The following is a 22424-nucleotide window of genomic DNA, read 5'->3' as shown; positions in this document are numbered from 1 at the left end:
CCTTTGTTTCCTCGCTGTTTCCCAGTCAGGTACCAGTATCAGTGTTCAAGTCCGGCTGTCGGTTGTATCACCTTTGCCGAGTGTGTGCTCACAGGAATCCAGTTTTGTGGTGTTATTAATTAACTTTCTGACACTGTCACATCAGGCACTAAAGGTGCTTCCTCCTGCAGTCTACACAAGGGATGTGATGACTCAAGTTTTCAACATCTTTATTGTCATGGGTAGTATTAATTCTGATGTTCATCTTTTATTGCAGTCCATCATGTTAGTTTGGTTTGGTTTCGGTTTGGTTTGTGGTTTCGTTGTTGTTTTTTGGGGTAGCTCAGGGCCTCCTGAAATACTCCAACCACTCTGCTGCATAAATAGTTGTTTCTTTTTCTGTGGAGATGGGAGCCACCAAAAATGCCTCCTTTCCTTATCCTGTAGCAGCCAGATGGCATTTCGTAAGGCTGCGCCGTGCCTCCCTTTGGCTGATGGTTCATTTCCAGTTCTCTTGCCTTTCTGAGAGCTGGAAGGAACCACACCAGGACCACTCACCTCTTTTCGTGTACCCTTCAGAGTGCAGTGAGCTGCAAGGTGTTGCATAAAGCAGCATCTCTGCTTCCAGGGGATCCTTTCTACCCAGCTCTGGAAGTCAGCCCAAAGGGAGCACAGGGCTGCTGACGTGGAAGAACGTGAAGGGAAAAACAGGCAAGAACTCTGACCACGTTGCTACTAGCTCTTAGAAGACCTTGGAGATAGATCATGGAGAGCTTAATGATGCAAACATGCTTTGAGAGTTTGACTTCTGCTTGCACCTAACAGGTCCACAAGAGCTCACTTCCAAAAAAACCAACAGGCTTCCAGTTGTGTTTGGAGCCGTTCCAGAAAGCCACTTGGTGTTGCAGGTTCTCGTTGGGTGTCTTGGCCTTCTTGACCCACAGCTTGAAGCCGCTGCTGGAGCCAGCCTTGGAGCCAGCAGGGAGCTCCTGAACTTTGTCATGGTTATGGCAAAGGCTGCAGGTGTTCAGCGCCCTGAATCTGGAGAGCATCTCTCAAGCCACATATAGTTTGTGAGACCAGAAAGAACTGCCGGCTTATAATGAGTGCTGTGACTTAGGCGCACGGTTTGTAGAGGTTTTAAGGCGTAGTGCATGAGTGCCAGGCTCCTGTTTGGTCACTGGGACAAAACAAGATCTGGGAATGTTGGATGTCCTAAAAAGAGTACAGGGGAGACAAACGGGGAGGAGATGTGGCTCTTCTTGGCCTTGTTTAGCCCCCAGCCCCTCTACACCCCACAAACCTTAGTTACAGCTGTGGGCTTCTGCAGAACGTCACAATGCCTAGTAAATCTTTGGGATATACTTAAAAGCAGGAAAATACTGTGTTGGTTTCTTCTTTTTTTGTATACATAGGGCAGCTGCCAGCAGCAGCACCTGCTGGAGTCGAGGGTGCTGAGCAAGGCAGGGTCGTGTCCCGAGCAGCAGTCACAAGGGGAGCTGAGCGGAGCCCGTCTGAAAACTCGGGGGGTTTCTGCTTCTTAGCAAGCTGAAACACAGCTCCCCGTCCCCAGTACTCCTCGCTGTGAGGATGAGGACTGAGGAAGGCTCACCCTGCCTGCAGCTTCTTCAGTTCTTCGTGCGGGGAACTCGTGGAGGAGCCAGTGCCTCTGGAAAGAAAGCACCTGTTGGTACTGTGGGCATCTGAGCGTGATGCTAACCCACGCAACGCTGCCCCTTGCATCTGACAAATGTTTTACAACTTCAACTTCTTTGCAGGTTTTACTTAAATTTGGTGGAGGAGGCTGTGGCTGAGCAGAGAACTAATTTGTTATTTCACTAACTGGAATAATTTACAATGGAAAGAAGCTTTTTTTAGTTAAAAGTTGTGTTTCTGATTACAGCTTCTGGTATTTTACCTCGCAGTCCACAAACACTCTTCTTAAACTTGATTCCTGACAAGTCGCTTTTCTCAATTCTCGCGTTCTTGGACTCCACCAGGGGAAAAGGAAGGCCCTGCTAATATTGCTTGGCTGTTTCCTTCCGGAGGAAGGAGGGGAGAGTTGAGAAAAAGAGGAATGAAGTAAAATGAATTTACTCTTTGCACACGTGCTGAAAGAATAGGCAGGTGTTCTTGGGAATATCTCATTTAAATCTCTGTGTATGTGTTTCGAGAGGATGCGTCCTCACTTAGAGGAGCCAACATCCCATTGCTGGACCTAATCCTGATGGGGCTGGCATCTGAGGGTTACGCGGGCTGCTCCCGGCAGAGCTCTTCCCACGCGGGGAGGCCGAGGGAGCCGGTCGAGCACTGCTCCGCTGCCTGGAAAGATTCAGTCATTTCCACCCAAAGCGAGGAAATAAAAAGCTCGGTCAGCCATTTCATCTGGAGATACCCCGCCCTCCTCCAACAAATACGAAAAAGGGAAAATGTAGGCTTGGGCCCTCACATATCCCAGCAGTTTGCACCCATTCGGGCGATGCGATTGGGGTCGGGGCAGGCAAAATAGAAGTTACCTTTATTTTTTTTTTTAATTTCGGCAGAGGAAGTTATAAGGTTGATGTTGCCCCTTTGATATTTGATTTAACCCACTGACTGCCTGGGAAGGAAGGCGTCTGTTTAGTTTACCTTTGTCCTAGATTCAGTTTTAATATCTCATGTTTAATTGGAGGGGGAGGGGGGGGGAGGAATCTTTATTCTTAATGATTCATGCCGCCTCAAAGCACAGTGGTTTCTACTTGTGTGCTGCCTTTCCCACTGGGGGAGGCAAACAAAAGAACAATAATTTCAGACTCCTCCTTCAGTTTCCAAGAGAACCTTAGCTGCTCAGGGATAGCTCTGAATTTTAAAAGCATTTTTTTCTTCCAAATTATGTATTGATTGCACATAAAATAGCAGCACCGTAATATGCAATTTCAAACAAATGCACGGGGGTGCTTGGTTGCTTTTAATGCTCCTCCTTTATTTTTATTTTATTTTTTTTCCTCCAGCAGAAAACAAAAAGTGGATTCTGTTCCCATAAGCCGCTCTTGCAAAATCTGCACAAACATTTATTAGTCTAGACACAAAATATTCTCAGCCGGCCTCAGCCTGACGATGGCAAAAAGAAATAAAAATAATAATAATAATAATAAAAAAAAAAAAAGAAAAGGCAAGCTAATATTGTACTTGGCTGTGAAAAGGGAAGGGGGGAATCATGCCCCAGGCTAGTGAAGCTGTAACATTTTGCTGGGGCTGCCTGCAACAACAGATGCATCTCGTTCCCCTGGTCTTCCAGTCCTGCCTATTCTCTTCTGCTGAACTTGGCCGCTCGCAAACATTCCCTGTGAGTACCACACCCCGGGCTTCTCCTGGACGCTTTTGATTTGATTGAATGATGGCACCAGGCATGCTCCTCTTCACCAGGCCTGCTCTTCTGCCCCAGAAATCATGTAGCGAATTCATTGATTGGAAAACGTGCAGAATAGGTGGGATCTGGGGTGACTGGTAGAAATCAAAAGGGTTTGAAATAGGCGATGTGACCGCAGCTTTAACCTGCAGGAAGGGAGCATCGACCCGAATGGTTTATCTGAATCTTCAGCTGCAACTTCTGTAAATACCAGCTCCTTCTCCTCATTTGCTACCATGGCAGTTTGCAGACTTTTGCTGAGTTAAAAGGACAAATCATAGTTGTGCGCGTTTGTTTGATCAGGCCTTTACCTCAGCGCTCACGTTCTCAGACTGCTGGGGTTTTATATTTTTGTCATTTTCTTAGAAAATGGCGAATGATGCATATCCCGGCTTCCAGATGATTAGTTCCTTTTGCTCCCAATTTGTGTCAGGCTGCGTTTGGTTGGAAATGAAAATGTAATTGCAAATTCCCCTCAACAGCACAACATGTCTGTGGTATTAATTAAAGCACTGTAAATACGTAGAATATCTGAGAATGCATTCCTTCGAGCATGGCCGTGTTTTTTTAAACCTACAGAGGAGGCAAAATACGGTATTTAGGCTTAGTAGATGAAATGTATTGCTTCTGTGGTGGCAGATCCGTGTCTTGAGATTTTAAACCTGGTGTATCTCATGCTCGAGCCTTCAAAGGAGATGTTACATAGACAATAAAACGTCCTGCTTTTCGGGGAGGGCTCTCCTTAGGTCACTCAGAAAACGCCTTCAGTCTTCACTCACTGCAGCATTCACAAAGTGAATGCCTTCCTGTAAGGTTAGTCACCGATGGCCACTCATTCCATGCTTTCACTAAGAAAAACCTTCGCAGCTTTGAATCTGAATTTCCTGCCCCGCGTTTAGGTGAGCCCGGAGCGGCGTCAGGCATTGCTGGGCTCCTCGTCCGGCGGCGATGGTGAAGTGAAAGATGCCAAAAGTGAAGTTTGACAGTTGAAGTTTCAGCTTTTTAGCTGAAACATCCCCAGATTCTAAGGGGAAAAGGAATAGAAGGGACTTGCGGAGCAATGTTCTAGTGAAACCCAGCCTTCCTAAAGAAGCCTGCCTGAATAATTCCTGTGAATAACAGACTGTTCAGCTATTTCTTAACATAGAAACGGTGCTGACTGCTTCTTCAGAGTAACATAAGTTAGTGATGCTACTGAAATAGTTGTGGTTCAGACGTAGATCTTATTTCTCCTAAGCACGCTGAATTCACAGCTGTTGATCCTCCAGAGGAGGCTTTGCAATTGAACACCTGGAGAATAGGTAAATTTCCCGCTGTTGTTCTCCTCTCCTCTTGTTTTGTTTTGTTTTTTTTTTTTTTTTTCCTAGTAGCATAGGCTTAAGACTCTGAAGAAACGGGCTGCTTTTTTTCATTTCCAACACTGGCTGTTCCTTTTGAGCCCCGCCTTCTATTTTTGCAGTCACAAGATATGTGAATGTAAATTCCTGGGAGAGAGGTAGAAAACTCTGTTTCAACTGGTGTCTTTTTCGGCTATGTGGGGAGACCAAATAGGGTGGTTTTGAATCTTCTGGCTCTTATTCAGAGCAGCAGCATGTGGAGGGAGACAGATGCGTGTGCTTTTTTAGTGCAATGGCTTCAGAAGCAAGAGGGGAAAAAACACTTTCTCTGGGAGCTGGAGAAGGTGTCCTAATCGCAGGAGAGGTTTCTAAATGGCATATCTTTGCGAGTGTTCCTGTAGTCTGGAGGTTTTTGTTTGTTTGTTTGCCTTTGGAAGGTTTTACTGTTAATCTTCACGTCCTTCAGCAGAAGTGAGAAATGTGATTTTATTTTGTGCAGTGTCGCGGACCCTCCGAAATCTACTGGGAAGGATGAATACCTCGCACAGTACCAATGTGATGACAGTGGAGACAAGGAGAAACCAAGAAGATCAAAAGAACGTGACCTCATTTCAAAAGAAAACGTTTTGTACGGCAAAGAGTCTTCTGAGCCTGGTGAGAAATTGCGGCAAACTTCCTCTCTCAAGTGTGACACTGAATGTAGCTCTAAAAAGCTTTCCTCCTCAGCTATTGCAGAGAAATGCCAAGGTAGAAAGGACAAGACTAAAAACACTGAGAAAGAGCATTACCAAAGCAAGAGGGAACATGCTCCTAGTGAAGAGAAGGAGAGTCAAAAAGCAGGTCCTTCCAGCAGCCAGGTTCAAAAGGCGTCACGCTGGAGCTCCGAGTTCGGCAGCATTCCGAGACCGTTTTGGCGGTTGTGGAGACGGCCCTGGCTGAGGTGGCTGCTGCTGTTGCTGCTGTCCCCTCTGTCCTCGCTGTTGCCGCTGTTGCCGCTGTTCCCGGACCTTGGAGACCTCCGGCGGCTCCCTGTGACAGGCCCTGTGGCCCCAGGGAGCTGCCCGCCGCCTCGTCGGCCAGCCCGGCAGCAATCCTGCCAGCACAGAATAGCTCACTGCGTTTCAGGGTAAAGTGACGATTAATTTCTATTTCCTGGCCTGGGTGCTGCTTCCTTCTTTAAGGAAGCTTCAAGGTTAAAGGTTAAGCTCAGTTATGTCAGGGCCCAAGTCCGTTTCGTGAAGGGGCTCTTGTACGAAAGCTTAAGCTGGGATTGACTCTCTGCTAAGCGGAGGCCAAACGTGTACCTACTGAGAAGCAGGTCCTAAGTGATAACATTTTCTAAAGAGACTGCTAAACACATCTGAACAGTGCTGCTGCAGAACTCTGAATGGGGGGATAGCAACTGTCTTAACTGATCTGGAATCTTGAGTTTACTTTTCAGTGGACAAGAGGTGTTTCTCTCAAGGCAAACAAAGAGAGGAGTAACACCCGATACTCATGTCAACATAAATTTATGCTCAGAGCGTAGGTGTAGGAACAGCATCGGTATGTATATGGAACATCGGGAGAGGAAGCTCTGTCGGTATTTACAGTTTTTCTACTACCTTGTCAGAGAGACGTTATCTCCACATTAGAAATGGATGTATTTTGAAACGGTGGTGGTGGATCGGATTTCTTCTTTCTAGTGTTAATATTTGCTCTTGAATCGTACTTAATACCTGGTAACGCCTCAATCAGTTGTCAAAAATAAACTTAAAAATGTGTAAGGCTTATCTCGTTGGTCAGTATAAAGATCAAGGCTTTTTTCCTTTTTCCTTTTTCCTTTACCTTTTCCTTTCTTCCCCAGTGTTGTTTTTCTTTTCTCCTTCTCACTACAGTCTTAATTTTGTTTCTTGTCCCTTAAGTGTGTTTTCAGTGTGTTGCTGAAACATTTTCTCTTTCAATCCGAAAAAAGGAGCTGTCACTGGTGAAGATCGGAGCTTATCTGAAAATCCCTGAGCCCAGGAGCTGTCACCTTAGTCTTCCAGTCGGACAAGGACGACTTCATTTCTCGTGTAAATGCATTTTTCAGGTTTGCGTATTGTTTTTTCAGGAACGGAAAGTGTGTATAGAATGGATTTAAAATCAATCTTAAATGTAAAATGTCAAGGGAAAAAAGTTCTAGTTACAACCTCTGCACATAATTTGCCAGCTGTGGGACTAGGAGTTTTCTTATTTACTGTGTTTTGTTTAACGTGTCTGAAGTTTAATGGATAGCAATCAAGGCGTGCTAGAAATCTGAAAGCACTTTATGCTTTGTTCTCTCAGTCATTTTGGTATAACAAACTAGCTTATGTTTTAAACGCTCCATTAGGTTAGTGGTTTCCCTATAGGTAACAAGTCCCTGTGTGCTACAGTAAGACAGTAACAAAACATGAAGTATAGAAGTTCATCCTGTCATGGATGCTTCTGCCTACGGACACACAATTATGCTTATTTAAAGCGGTATCACCTTGAAACCTAATCAGCATTTTAAAAAGGACTTTGTAGCAGTTATTGGCTTTTGTCCTGGAGGGCTGAGGTTTGTTTTGTTTTGTTTTACATTCAGCATTTCCGTTTCTAGCTTACATTGCCCTGTTGTTTTGCATGAGGAAAACGTGCAACTTTACAAAGCAGAACGGAAAGAGCTGCTTTTTAGTCTAACGTTTCAGTTTTTTGTAGGAGTTTTAAATGTGGTAGGAGTAAAACACCAGAAGTACTGCTGCCAAAGTTATATTCAAACTCGTATTTCGTGGAGAAGCAGAAGAAGCCCAGGGAGAAATAAATTTGCAAACGTGCTCTTCATGCTCTCCTTTCCCAAGATTTCTCTGAGATATAGCCCATCCTCTGTGGGTTTTGAGGTATATGGTTCCCAGGAGTGAGAAGGAGGGCCAAACATCTCTCTTCTTGGATCTCAACATGCCAGGGCTTTAGTGTACTGCCACTTACGGCTCCGCTTTTTCACCTGGAAAAAGCGACCACATGATGTAGACTGAGGAGCCCTCACAAATTAACTTGCTATCACAAAGTGACGCCCAGAAAAGGTGTATTTAAAAGCTAGGCTCATTATAGAATAACAACAAACCCCTCATGATTGGTGCAGTAGACAGTGAGGTAGAGGGCGATCCCTGGAAAGACAGAAGAAAAGGAGCAGTGAGTTCTGGGTACCTTTGTGCACACGAAACAGAAAAACGCAGGCAGTGAAGTAATAGTGTTCCATTACTAACGCCAGCAATAGATAATTGCAACAATTATCTATTAGATCATAGGTAATAATTAACAGATAATTGTGCAACTCTGGAAATCAATAAATAACTGATTCCCCTCAGAGAATGTCTTCTACATTTTTATATTAAAAAGACTCCAGAGTTGTAATGGATTAAAATCCTACGGAAGTGAAAGAAATGGCATCAGCCACTAGTTCTGCAGAAGCTAAAAGTAATACCGATAGAGTTTAGATGGAAATTTTCACTTTGTGTGTTTAGTTTGGGGATTCTTTTTAAATCATTCATACCAGCGATTTAGTTCTTAAGGCTGTTTCTTTGAGATTAAGTGACAGGACTTCTGCTATTCTTTTCTTCTTGGAATGCTTCTTGATATTCTTACGTCAACCAGAACTTCTGTCTCTGTCGCAGATGTCAACAATGACCGTAGTTAAGAAGCCCAAATCTTCAAAGTCTAAAAAGCCCTCTTCAAGGCGGTCTGGCAAATCCAAGAAACCAAGTACTAAAATACTGATGTCACGCACCGCAAACTGGGGCCAGATACCGCCTGCAGAAGATTCAAGCCAAGTCTCTGTGGCCCAAGGACGTGGAGGTGCTATTTACTGTAGATCATCTGAAAAATCTAAGGCTTTTGCCCCAAGAGATCTAAGTAAGTGTGAGCTTTATCCTGACTCCATTTTCTTCAAAGCAAAAGTAGAAAATGCAGTTCTTACTTGTTGCACTGATAGAGAAGGGGACTAGTGTGAACAAAGACTTCAAAAGCGAATCCCCTAAGGCAACTGAAGTGACTGATGTTACAGAAATTAATTTTGATATATTTACAGTCAACAGAGAAATATGGGGAGCTTTTTGTAATGCACAGATTCATCCATGTCTTTTCCGTTTTGCAAAGACAAGTGTTTGATTGTTGCTATTCACAGCTTCCATTTTTCACACGTTTTTTGAATGATAACATTGCTCAGGAAAAGATCTGGTATCTGTAGGGGTACCGTCATTCCTAGTTACTAGTTTTTACCTTTTTTCCGTATAATTTCAAGTCTAAGCTTGTGGTTTAAGTTATAATAAGGAAAAAAACAGTAGTTGAGTTAATCAGGTTAAAGATTATAGATGGAGAGGAACTTGGCATTAGGTACTACAAACAGAATGGCAGTTAGCCTTGCCTTAGAAAAATTAAAATGGTTGACGAAAGCTGTTTTTTTGTGTTTTTTTTTTTCCCCAAAACATTGTGTTGACCAGCCAATTTGAATTTGGCGGTATTAAAGCTGTCTGCAATAATTTTCTTCTGGCTTGGATTGTAGCTAGCTCCTCTAGGTGCTCCTGCAGAATAGTATTTTTTTAAATACCTTCCTTAGAAACAAACAAACAAAATCTCTTTTTAAATTTAACTTTCTTGCAGTCGTTAATGATGGAATTGCTCCACCACAGAGCATTCTTTTTCCACCTGAGAAGATTTGTATGGATTGGCGAGAAACACAAAGTGTTGGAGTTGGCCTGTACAATCTTGGCAACACATGTTTTCTTAATGCTACTCTACAGTGTTTGACCTACACACCCCCACTTGCCAATTACATGCTTTCTCTCGAGCACGGCCAGTCATGTGAGTACTTTCTAAGAGTATTTCAAATCTGTTGGACAGCTCTGAGGGTGAAAGAACAGCAGTGATTCTGAGACAAGCTTATTTGCCTGATTTTACCTGTAGAAGCTGGCTTTGAGCACTGTATTAGCAGTGGGCTCCGAATAGCATACGGAGTGCAATTAATGCACTGTTTGTTTAATGAATGTATTTATTTATTTATTTATTTATGTATTTATTAAAGGATCATTTATTGCTTCGTGGGAATAATGAAGTGCATTGGACAGTAATGCATTTAGTAGTAATTTTAGAGAGTAATACATTTTTCAGCCTGTGGAGTTCACATTCCTGTCAGCCTTTACAAATGTGACTTTGCAGTAGTCTTTTAGATTTCTCATCACAAAATGCATTTGAATACAGGCTTAGTGGATATTTTTATTCTGTAAAGTTGTGTGAAATGAAATGTTACAAGACTGTTGGGACATTGGCATCTTGGGAGAATAGAATGTAGCAAGGAGAGTGGATATCGTATCTATAGTTTAAATTTTACTTAGATGTTTGTTTGTAGTTATGGATATTTTGCTGGACTGGGATGCTTTCTTCTTTCACTCTTCAGGTCGTGAACAAGATTTTTGCATGATGTGCACAATGGAGACTCACATTAACCAGGCCCTGCGTTGCACTGTTGATGCCATCGAGCCTACGCATGTTATCAGTAATCTCAGTCGTAAGTGGCTTCAGATGTGTTTCTTTTCGATAGCTTGTAATCTTCAAATACTTATTTGATGTGTATAAGTGGTTTTAACACTAGAAAGAAGAGAGATTTTAGAAATAGAAGAATGATTTCATTTTTAAATGAGGTGAATACTATCATCTTCTTCTTTAGGAATAGGACAACATTTCCGTTTTGGCAGTCAAGAAGACGCACACGAGTTCTTGCGCTATACTGTTGATGCTATGCAGGAAGCGTGCTTGAATGGAAGCACCGAGTAAGCATAAACAAGTTCACTTTCATACATTCTCTAGCACCTTCTAGTCCTTTATTTACTATCAAAAATGATCTCTAGCACCTTTTAGTGCCTTATTTACTATCAGCAACGAAAGTCTACATCATCCTTAGTTTTCATAAAACTCTTTGAAGAGTTAACTCTGCGCCTTAAATCTTCTGAGGTCTGATTATAATTTATTTCCAGATTGGACAGATCTTCTCAAGCTACCACCATCATTCATCAAATATTTGGAGGATTTCTAAGATCGAGAGGTACTTTAAAAAATATTCCTGTCCTTAGAACTGATCTGTGTCTTTTGTCGGTAGTAAAGCAGTCTGTAGTTTGTCTAAAGTAGTATCTGGCAACAACTTGAATTTGGACAGTTAGTCTCCTTCACATAAGGTTAAGCATTTATATTTTGCTTCCAGTGAAGTGCTTGAATTGCAAAGCAGTTTCGGATACGTATGAGGCATTTCTTGATATCACTTTGGATATAAAGGTAAGATGTTTTCTAAATATAATTCATGATGTTTAAGTACATGCCTAACTTTCTAAATTAAACTTGTTTACCTTAAAAAACCAAACCACATATAATGTTAAAACGTAAGAGCTTGGTGGTGCTAAGGAAGTGGATTGGACTTTGTCCTTCTGTGGAACCCATGTAAATAGTCTCCACATTTGCATTGGGTTTAAGGGGAAAGAATTCTCTTTCTGCAAAAATTATAATGCTGTCATACTTCTCTGTTGTTCTACCCCAATGTACATCTAATTGTTAGACTGATGAATTTGTCCCCAGTATTGATGACAAAGCACACTATAGGTGCTGTCTAGGCTACTGGAAAAGTATTTGTTCCGAAGTCAAATGACTTCCAGGTGAGGTCAATGCTGAGCATGCTCTTTCTGCCTCCTTCTTCACAGTGCTCATAGTAGATCGCTGGAGTATGTTAGTAAGATTCTCTTACAAACTACTAGTACGTCTCTGGAATTTTGAATTTACGGTGACTTTACGCTCTTCTTTCTCGCTCCTCTAGGCGGTTTCATCTGTTACCAGAGCTCTGGAACTCTTTGTGAAACCTGAAGAGCTGGGTGGAGAGAATTGCTATAAATGTAGCGAGTAAGATTTTGACGAATTAGGTCTTAATCCTAGATGTCAGTTTTATATGTTGCATGACTCTGTTGGACTACCTCTAAACTTTGGATCTACTTACGAGTTTTGTGGAAGTTTATAAAACACTTGGATTTTTGTTTCTTTGGAGGGGGGAAGTCTTGTTCAGAGGCATTCCCTATGGGTTTGCAATTCTCTGGCTCGTATTTTGCCATCAGAATTCAAAAAGAGATACTTTTGTTCTTTCTATTTATTAGCTCTCGACAGTACTTTTCTTGATGTAAACTGCCCAGTTTCCGTTGTTCTCTGGGCTAGTGGCTAATTTTCACTGCTTACACTGTAGGTCCTACCTTGGAGCGGGCAATGTATCAAACTGAACTATTGTGTTTCAAAGGATGGCAGACAGTTTCAGTGTCTTTCCAGACAAGCTCAGTACATGAAGACTTCCTACTGTTAAATGTCTCCCTCCTGTAGAATGACCATGTGCTTCTGTTGTATTTTTGATGTTGATAGACGACCTATGTTGGAGATTATTTGCAATTTCTAGTCCTGGGGACCAAGGCTCTCTCGTTCCACTTTCATTATTTGTATTTCCCTTGAAAGCTGAAAGAATGTATCCAGGATTGGAGTTCAAATAGCCACTTTTGTAGACCAAGAAATGGTACCTTGCCATCCAACCTGGTAATACCCTTTCGTGAGAGATTCCTGTTCCTGCTATGCCCGGGGTTTTGGGAGAATTTACCTTCTTCACTGTATTAACAAACCTGACACGCAGTGCATGGGTTTATGAAAAGAAAAAAGACCAAGCTATTATGCAAGTAAATGTCATTCAAATAGCATAGGCATGCGTGAGACATTAAAACGAGTTTGTTTTGGGGGCGAAAAAAGAAGATGCCTTCAAACACTTATCTCTGCTTGTTTTTAAGGTGTAATAAGATGGTTCCTGCATCCAAGAGATTTACCATACACCGTTCTTCCAAGGTTCTCACAATATCACTGAAAAGATTTGCAGATTTCACAGGTGGAAAGATCAACAAGGTATATTTACCACTGTAATGCAACTATATCATTGTGTAATGGGACATCCCCCAAAGCTGAAAGTTGTTTATATTTTCAGACAGTAATTGTAGACTAACGACTATGGCTTATTCTTTCTCTTAATATCAATAAAGTTCCCGCTTGACAAGAAGCATATGCTTTCCTCTGAGAAGGCTGATTCATCAGGAAACAGTTCTCTGCAACTTCTAGTCTTAAACATTGTTTATGGGAAGACTTATTTGTAGTGAATCAAGAAATATCTTCTAGAAATATATTCTAGAAATAAATTCTAGTCTGTGTTTTTTGGAAGTGTTTTTCTCTGGCTAGTCCACGAAGTACTCTGGGATAATTTTCTATCTTCTTGGTCTCTCTTTAGGTGGTGAAATATCCGGAGTATTTGGACCTGAGAGCCTACATGTCACAGTCAATGGGAGAACCACTGCTCTATGCCTTATACGCGGTGCTGGTACATCACGGTGTCAGCTGTCACTCAGGACACTATATATGCTATGTAAAGGTAGAAGTCAACAGCATTTCTAACAGGGTAAAGGTTGTGCTGGCAAACCAGTGAAAGCGTGACTAGCAGCTACTGTTTCTAGGGAAAAAGATTTCATTATATTTTTATTTGACACGTGTGTATTTTGTTCCTATCCGTGATTTCATTTGGAACACGTGCAATTCACCTAAAGAAATGGTTGTCTTTATTTGCAGGCTGGTAATGGACTTTGGTATCAGATGAATGATGCTAAAGTAGTCCGTACTGACATTAAGAGAGTTCTTGGTCAGCAAGCTTACATACTTTTTTATATCAGGTAATAACAAATCTTAACATGTGTTCAGAAGAGATTTACTTTCCTGTTATTGATATTTTTCTGTTTTGCAAGTGTTTTTCTTGCTATCCCAGGGAAAGTTTATTATTTGTCTAATTCAGTTCTGTCTAACCTGAAATTCTCTGTGTCATTTATTATCTTTTGTTGCTTGGCCTGAAACTGCAGCACTTGTGTAAATTGCTATCTATGTGTTACCTGTAGCTGGCTAATTTAGAGAAGGAGAAAAATGAAGGTCATCTGTCGTGTAAGAATGAATTATTGTTCTGAAAGTGATAGTCTTAGTAGGAAGACTGTTCTCTCCTTTTCAGTTTGTAGTCTTGGCGAAGCCTTCTGTAGAGAAGGCTTCCATATCATATGAACTGTTCCTCTAAAATTATAGGATGGGATTTAATCCAAGAGTAGGCTGAAAGAAAAACTAAACTCCGATCACTGCTCTTTTCTGAAGGCGCTATGATTTGACACTTGGAGAACGTGCGTTTTACTTGCCAGCACCATCTTATCCCTGTTCATTCCCTCCTGGTCAGCAGGGGGCTAATAGTAAGCAGGCTGGATTTATGGGACCACGACTTCTTCCTCATATGATTAAGGTAATTCAGGGAAGTGGGAGGGCAGGTAACGGCACCAAACTGCTAGTGGGTTTGGGGTTTGGTGTGGGGTTTTTTGTTTGGTTTTCAGCATCTTAGTTTTGTTTTCCTTCCCATGCTGCAGCTTTCTTCACAGCCTTCATGCTACAGCCAGAGTCATTCAAACAGTGGTTACTGCTAAATTGTGCAGCCATGCGACTCCATTACTTAATACCTCCAAGACAGCTTTCTAAAGCACAGAGAGCTACGCTCTTTGACAATTTAAGCAGAGTGTACTAATCCTCGAATCATTTAAAAGAGGACTTGTTTTTCCTATCGTCGTCACTTTAGCTAAGACAGGGAAAACTAATTGTCTTATTCCTGAGCACCAGAACAATTACTTCAGGCTTTTCAGGGTATGTTTAAAGGGGAAAATAAATATATTTGGGAATAGCAGCAGGTAATGTTAAGTTGTTTGGCTGGTTTTCAAAGATGATGTTAATTTGATTCCAATCGGCTGTAAACCAAAAGCAGGAATTGAATACGCTTATTGGACTTGCATTTATCTTTAAAGGGCAGTGTGTTTTTCTTTGTAGGTGTTAAGACCATTTGTAGAAATACTCAGTAGGAGAGTTTTGTGTTTCAAAATGTTAAATGCAGTGTTTGCGTTAATCCATCTTGCCATTTCTTCTTTTTAAATACAGAATTCAAGCCGTTTAAATGGAAATGGATCCATAAAAGAGGACGCAAAGACCACTGGTGTCACCCTAAAAAGGCCATCTTCAGCACCACCGATGGCCTGTGTTCAAAACCAGACAATTACCAGGCCTTCAATTACTGATCCGTCAAGAAAACAGAAGATCACCACCAGTATTCACAATAAATTGCCTGCTCGTCGGACTGTGTCACAGCCTGACTGTCTTAGCAGTGCTGCGGAGGACGAAGATCTCTACCAGGCTGTTCCTTCATCCACAATTACAAATTCGGTAATGCAAATGAAGCAAATGCAAACAAGCAAAAAAGTTTCTGATGAGATTTTTGTGGAGCCAACAGTGAATGAAAATCCTAAACTCAGCTCTGATAACACAGTCCCTTACGGTGCAGAATCTTCAGGAAAATCTGAGGAGGAGTCAAAGGGCTTATTTAAAAGGAATTGCAATGCAATGTCCTCTAATGGAATTTTGGTTGGAAAGGTAGTCCGTACATTGCAGCATTCCGGTTCTTCCTGTCAGAATGCTGACGAAGGAAGATCCCAGCATGAGCTGCCAAAATCCGATTCACTAAATGGTGCTATTAGGTTAGTTAATGAATCGAAAGAAAACGGACTGAAACTTGATGATTCCACTTGCCGAGTTGAACCTGTTAAACCTTCTGAGATGTTCTTTTCTAAAACAAATGGATTGCTTGAAACCTAGATTTGCTCCATCGAGAATTTCTCACCTATGATGTATTCGGGAGTGTTTATTGTGTTCCTAATTCAGGTGAAATACTGAGAAAACACAGCACAAATGTGATTGTAAGACTTTGTGGTATTATCCCATTAGAATTTGCAGACCTGAGCTTACATTAGAACTTGTCAACTTAAGCTCAGCTGAGATAAAAATTCCTAAGTTTCATAAAGTAGATTTTGGGAGGTGAGTTGGGGTTATCTTTGAAGTGTAGATAATGCATACAACTCAAAACGGTCTTGCTTACCATTTAATGGAGAAATTCTGACAAGACTAGTCCTCAGTACTACTACAAATAGTATTTTTTTGTCTGCTGACTTGTGCGTTTTGATTGCAGATGCCTGGAGCTATGCCTTCAGTCAATCGAGAAATCATCACAGAGTCCCTCACAGCCAGCCAGCTGAACAGCTTGTCAGAGGAAACGAGGTAAAATGAGCACAGTCTGATTAAGACAAGACCTTATGGAAGTTCGTTACGGTTTTATCTGTCTACTAATAGTATTTAATGGAAGGATTTAAATTAGTACAATTCCATGCTGTATGTCCAGCGTTACGAACAGAACTAATGATCAGCACTGAGCATATCACTCTGATGCAGGTTGGTGCCTCAAGGAGAACTTGTGTTCCTTCATAGAATGTTTTTCCATTTTTCTCCACTGTCTGGAGAAACACTGGCTGTTCCCCGCTCGCCCCTATGCCTTTTTTCTCAGAGCAGCAGGTGGAAGGAGACGGATGCATTTGCTTTTTTAGTGCAATGGCTTCAGAAGCAAGAGGGGAGAAAGCACTTTCTCAGGGAGCTGGAGAAGGTGTCCTAATCACAGGAGAGGTTTCTAAATGGCATATCTCTGCGAGTGTTCCTGTAGTCTGGAGGTTTTTGTTTGTTTGTTTGCCTTTGGAAGGTTTTACTGTTAATCTTCACGTCCTTCAGCAGAAGTGAGAAATGTGATTTTATTTTGTGCAGTGTCGCGGACCCTCCGAAATCTACTGGGAAGGATGAATACCTCGCACAGTACCAATGTGATGACGGTGGAGACAAGGAGAAACCAAGAAGATCAAAAGAACGTGACCTCATTTCAAAAGAAAACGTTTTGTACGGCAAAGAGTCTTCTGAGCCTGGTGAGAAATTGCGGCAAACTTCCTCTCTCAAGTGTGACACTGAATGTAGCTCTAAAAAGCTTTCCTCCTCAGCTATTGCAGAGAGATGCCAAGGTAGAAAGGACAAGACTAAAAACACTGAGAAAGAGCATTACCAAAGCAAGAGGGAACATGCTCCTAGTGAAGAGAAGGAGAGTCAAAAAGCAGGTCCTTCCAGCAAGAGGAGGTGTTCTCAGAGCGTGGAAGTTGTTCATCAAAAGCGTCACAAGCAGGAGCACTGGGAGGGAAGCAGGTGCAGATCTTTCCCTGGTGAAAGAAACAGCCCTGAGAATGGCAGAAGAGCAGTCAAATATTCAAAGTACAGATCTGGCAGCGGAGGAAGATCAGAACAAGGTAGCAATAGATATTACCGATCCAAAGGGGAAAGAAGTTGGAGCAGAGAAAGATACTATCGAGATGAAGCACGGAGGTGGGAAAGTTGTAGCTATTACAATGATTACTATTCACCTCATGCGACAGGAGACAGTAGAGAGAGAAAGTTCTCTCACGGCGATGCAGCCTTTGACAAATGGACTGCAACTTACTACGGCAGGTCACATAAGCATTATCATTACAAAAGTGGATGGCCTCACGGTTCCCTCTTGAGAGATGAAGATGGACGTCGCTTTAGCACACCCCGAGCAGACTTGCATCGTTGCTCGGTATCTCAGCAACATTCTGGAAGACATTCTCGTGAAAGACATGCGCTTCCACCTGTGTCAGCTCATTTGGAGAACTGTCGCCAGAAAAATGAAACAGAAGGAAACAGAAAAAGAAAATCTACCCGTGCAGAAGGTAGTGAAAGTGAAATAGAAAGGAAAGACAGAAAGATAGAAAAGGAGCTTTTAGGTGGTGAAAAAAATGCAAAAATATCACAAGTTCTAGAAGAAAAAGAAGTCTAAGGATAAACATGGAGAGAAGGATTCCAAGTAAGCAAGGATTCCAGCATACTCCGCATTTTTTATCCTAATTCTTTTCTGGGTGCTTCTCATGTATTCCTTCTTTTTTTTTTTTTTTCTCCTTTTTTTTTTCTTCTCTTTTTTTCTTCTTCTTTTTTTTTTTTTTTTTTTTTTTTTTTTCTGGTAGTTTCTAAGTTACTTAGATAGCATCAGCTGGCTGGGGATCATGTTGTTAGGTTGATCAGTGAAGATAGGAAAGCTATTGCTGAATTGTTTCAGAGCACTAGCTTTGGACCACATAGTTGGAAACACATCCGTACACCATTCTGGATTAGGTTAAAAGTTTTTTTCTGCTTGCACGTATTCCAGAGCTAGCCATTGTTAATGATCTGTGTACAAACCAGGACCTATGGTCCTCCAATCTGAGGGCTTAAGTTTGCTACATCTAAAGTAAGTTGCGTGTGCACAAAGCACCACAAAATAGCTGACATGCTGCAAATCATCACCTGTGGTAAAATAAATAAAGTTTCATATAGGCAACAAGTGCCACATCTTTTTTTCTCTTTTAAACTTGCATGTTTCTTTCAGACTTCACGATTTGTGTTTCTGTGTGCTCCACTTTGACAATGCCAATCGCAAGCGTAAAACAAGAAGAAAAAGGAGAAGAAAAAGAAGAAAAAAGAGAACCAGCAGGAAAGTGAAAGGCTCCTTGGAACACTTAGATCCTCATTTCCAGAAGATAACGCGGGAGAAGAAGGAAGAATCCCATCCTCCAGATGGCTCTTCATGTGAGCAATGCAGAAGTGAGAGCAGTAAACAACCTTACAAGGAAGGGAAGCCTTCCAGTGCAGGCGAAAGCAAGAAATACAGCTCCGTCTCATCCAACGAGTGTATTAAAGGTAAGCGGCCGCAGTGTGTTTGAGGAATTCCTTTTCTATTAATGTAGAGATTATTTCCAACAGTCTTGAAGTGCTTGGTGACTTAACAGTCTGCTGGATATTAAAAAAAAAAGCTGATGGACTTTTTCTTTCCGTTTTTAAATGACCACTAGGAAAGAATGCCTGAAATAAAGAGGTGAAAGGCAAATAGTTTTCATTTGGTGTGATGATTAAGTGGCAAACAAGAGGAAGAGTTGCAAGATCCCTTCTTAAATTCAGTCCAGCCAAGTAGGAAAAGTAAACGTGGACAGCTGTATCTTGGCAAAGAAGATAGTAGGGAGCAAGGAGGTTTAGCAGTCAAGATGGAAGGTGATGCCATGAGGCTTACAGGCTAGTAATGTTCTAGTGAAACCCAGCCTTCCTAAAGAAGCCTGCCTGAATAATTCCTGTGAATAACAGACTGTGTTGAGCTATTTCCTAACATAGAAACGGTGCTGACTGCTTCTTCAGAGTAACATAAGTTAGTGATACTACTGAAATAGTTGTGGTTCAGACGTAGATCTGATTTCTCCTAAGCACGCTGAATTCACAGCTGTTGATCCTCCAGCGGAGGCTTTGCAATTGAACACCTGGAGAATAGGTAAATTTCCCGCTGTTGTTCTCCTCTCCTCTTGTTTTGTTTTGTTTTGTTTTCCTAGTAGAATAGGCTTAAGACTCTGAAGAAACAGGCTGCTTTTTTTCATTTCCAACACTGGCTGTTCCTCCTGAGCCCCGCCTTCTATTTTTGCAGTCACAAGATATGTGAATGTAAATTCTTGGGAGAGAGGTAGAAAACTCTGTTTCAACTGGTGTTTTTTTCGGCTATGTGGGGAGACCAAATAGGGTGGTTTTGAATCTTCTGGCTCTTATTCAGAGCAGCAGCATGTGGAGGGAGACAGATGCGTGTGCTTTTTTAGTGCAATGGCTTCAGAAGCAAGAGGGGAAAAACACTTTCTCTGGGAGCTGGAGAAGGTGTCCTAATCGCAGGAGAGGTTTCTAAATGGCATATCTTTGCGAGTGTTCCTGTAGTCCGGAGGTTTTTGTTTGTTTGTTTGCCTTTGGAAGGTTTTACTGTTAATCTTCACGTCCTTCAGCAGAAGTGAGAAATGTGATTTTATTTTGTGCAGTGTCGCGGACCCTCCGAAATCTACTGGGAAGGATGAATACCTCGCACAGTACCAATGTGATGACGGTGGAGACAAGGAGAAACCAAGAAGATCAAAAGAACGTGACCTCATTTCTAATGAAAATGTTTTGTACGGCAAAGAGACTTCTGAGCCTGGTGAGAAATTGCGGCAAACTTCCTCTCTCAAGTGTGACACTGAATGTAGCTCTAAAAAGCTTTCCTCCTCAGCTATTGCAGAGAGATGCCAAGGTAGAAAGGACAAGACTAAAAACACTGAGAAAGAGCATTACCAAAGCACGAGGGAACATCACGGAACATTTTCCGTGATTTTCTTCCTGAGCAGAAGTGTGCAGTACTCCTTTTCCATTAATGTAGAGATTATTTCAAACAGTCTTGAAGTGCTTGATGACTTACCAGTCTGCAGATGTATTATCAAACCAAAAAAAAAAACCCAACTTGGTAGACTATTTTTTTCCCACTTTTGAATGACTACTAGGAAGAAGGTTGTTCCGGCATCAAGAAAGTCATGTGGAATGTAACAAAATTTACTGAACCAGTAAATAAAAACTATATTTTTCTATTAGTTCCATTGTTTCAACTCTTCTGACGCTTATGGATGGCACAGATAACAGAGGGGAGATCGTGGTAATCGGAGCTACCAACAGACTGGATTCTATAGATCCTGCTTTACGAAGACCAGGACGCTTTGGCAGAGAGTTCCTCTTCAACTTGCCAAATAAAGAGGTGAGAACTTAAATTCAACGTTAGTTCTACCATGGCAAAGTCCAACTTTATAGGAAAAAAAAATAATTGACAACTTGAACAAAAGAGTGATATGTGGAGACACTGCGTTGTTCCATGGAGGGCAAATCTGGTACTGGATATATATGGTCAGGATGATACCACCAAGTAGTTAGTTCTATAATCAAACCTTTCATTCCCAAAGTTGTACCTGTTTGCTTAATTATTTAGTCCACTTGGGCGTTTTCATCATGAAGTTGTGTTTGTGGTCTCAATCCTTCACTTCTGAATGAATAGGGGACGTGTTTGCATTTGATTGTGCCCCGGATCGGTGGTAGTAGTTTGAGTCATAATCATTTTCTTCTTTATAGTAATTGTAGCAATTTGAAGCATTGTGCCAGAAGTGCTTTCTGTGAATTTACTGACTGAAAAGCAAATGTGATGAAGTAATGAGACTGTCACAATGAAAGCTTGCTAAGTTTTAGAGAAGATTTTTGGACAACAAAGAAATGTTTCTGGATAAATTTTTCATTACAGTATTTTCCTCTGGGTCATTAGGTCCCGTAGTTTGGAAACTTGTTATTGAAGCTATAAATGCCTTTTCTTTCATTGTAGGTTCCTAGAAAAAGTTCAGTATAACAAATAAGAAATATTCAATTTCCTGGTTGAAAATGCAGAGTGTATATTAAATAACTGTAAAATACTTGAAAGTTGAGCAAATAAGAAAAGCGTATTAATAGATGAGGGGTTTTGAGGAAGGACTGGGTTTTTTTTGTTTGTTTATTTGTTTGCTTGCTTTTTGGTTTGTTTGTTTCTTGGTATTTTTAAGGAAAACTTGGGACAAGCTAAAACGCAATGATTTTGCTTCCAGGCTAGAAAAGAAATTTTCAAGATTCATACTCGTGACTGGACTCCTAAGCCACCGGACATGTTGCTTGATGAACTAGCTGAGAAATGCATTGGTAAGACTGAAACCAAAATGGATTCTTGCTTGTGAGCAAGTTGTAAAGAACCTTAGCTTGTACCAGGCAGTACCCAAGCTCTTGTGCCTTGCTGCACAACTAGTCAACGAGGCAGCTGGCACGCCTTCATAGCAATCAGAGTTAGATGCTTTCATCTATTTACTCTTTGTTGTCGTTCTTTTTGTTGTCTGAGAACGTTAAATGGTTCTGGGGCATCTTCCTCAAGAGTATAGTTTTTGATGAGGAGTCTGTTTCAGCTGCATAAGCGCAAGATATCAGACAGTGCGCAACATGAAACTTCCCTGCAGAGTGGTAGCACTTTGAATTCCCTGTTAACCTGTTTGGTTTTGGCATTACAAATTGTTTAAATGTTGCATGTTGTAAACCTGGGCCTTGACTGATGTAATGTTTGATTTTTGTTTGTTAGGATACTGTGGTGCAGATATCAAATCTTTATGTACTGAAGCTGCCCTGTGCTCTCTACGTCGATGCTATCCTCAGATTTATGCAAGTAGGGAGAGGTTGCTACTATTAAAATAAAAGCAAAAAAAAAGCATTATATATAAAAAAAAAAAAAGCATTATATTATGCAAGTAGGGAGAGGTTGCTTCTATTAAAATAAAAGCAAAGGACTTTTTCATGGCTCTGAAGAAGGTTGTTCCGGCATCAAACAGGATCGTGGCTTCACCCGGACAAGCACTATCACCCATTTTCAAGCCACTTTTTAAAAGATCAGGAGCGAATATTTTACAAGTTGTGCAGAAGATCTTCCCGCATGCACAGCTCGCACTAAAGGAGGACCGACAGCAAGGTATAACCACAGCATCCACTTCTTTATAATTCTGCTAAAGCAAAAACTTGTGGTTTGTGCAATCAACTTAAACCTTTCAGACATAATGATGGTAGAATTTTATTATTTGCATGTGCATGTCTTTCTTTTGGGCATGTCTGGAAGATAACGCATAGGTTTTATTCTGGATTCGAAACTGAAATGCCAAATGGAAGCCCTGAATGACTCAATACACAGTAAAGGACGATGCGTTCTCTACTGAAGCATCCTGCTTCTGACGGCAGCTAAGATAATTAGCATTTGTAGAGGTTGACTTGAGGTTTGAAGTATAAGGCACCTATTTTTCTTTAAAAAATCAAAACTC

General features: G+C 41.4%; 1 pseudogene; it reads left to right on the top strand.

Annotated features, from left to right (window-relative positions):
• The first annotated feature begins 5545 nt into the window (after positions 1-5545).
• On the top strand, positions 5546-18749 carry LOC140002628 (ubiquitin carboxyl-terminal hydrolase 42-like; annotated as a pseudogene).
• The last annotated feature ends 3675 nt before the right edge of the window (positions 18750-22424 follow it).

The sequence above is a fragment of the Anas platyrhynchos genome, chromosome 5 (assembly GCF_047663525.1).
Source record: "Anas platyrhynchos isolate ZD024472 breed Pekin duck chromosome 5, IASCAAS_PekinDuck_T2T, whole genome shotgun sequence".
Lineage (NCBI taxonomy): Eukaryota > Metazoa > Chordata > Aves > Anseriformes > Anatidae > Anas > Anas platyrhynchos.
Note: the sequence above shows the minus strand (reverse complement) of the source record. Positions and strands in the feature narration are given on the sequence as shown.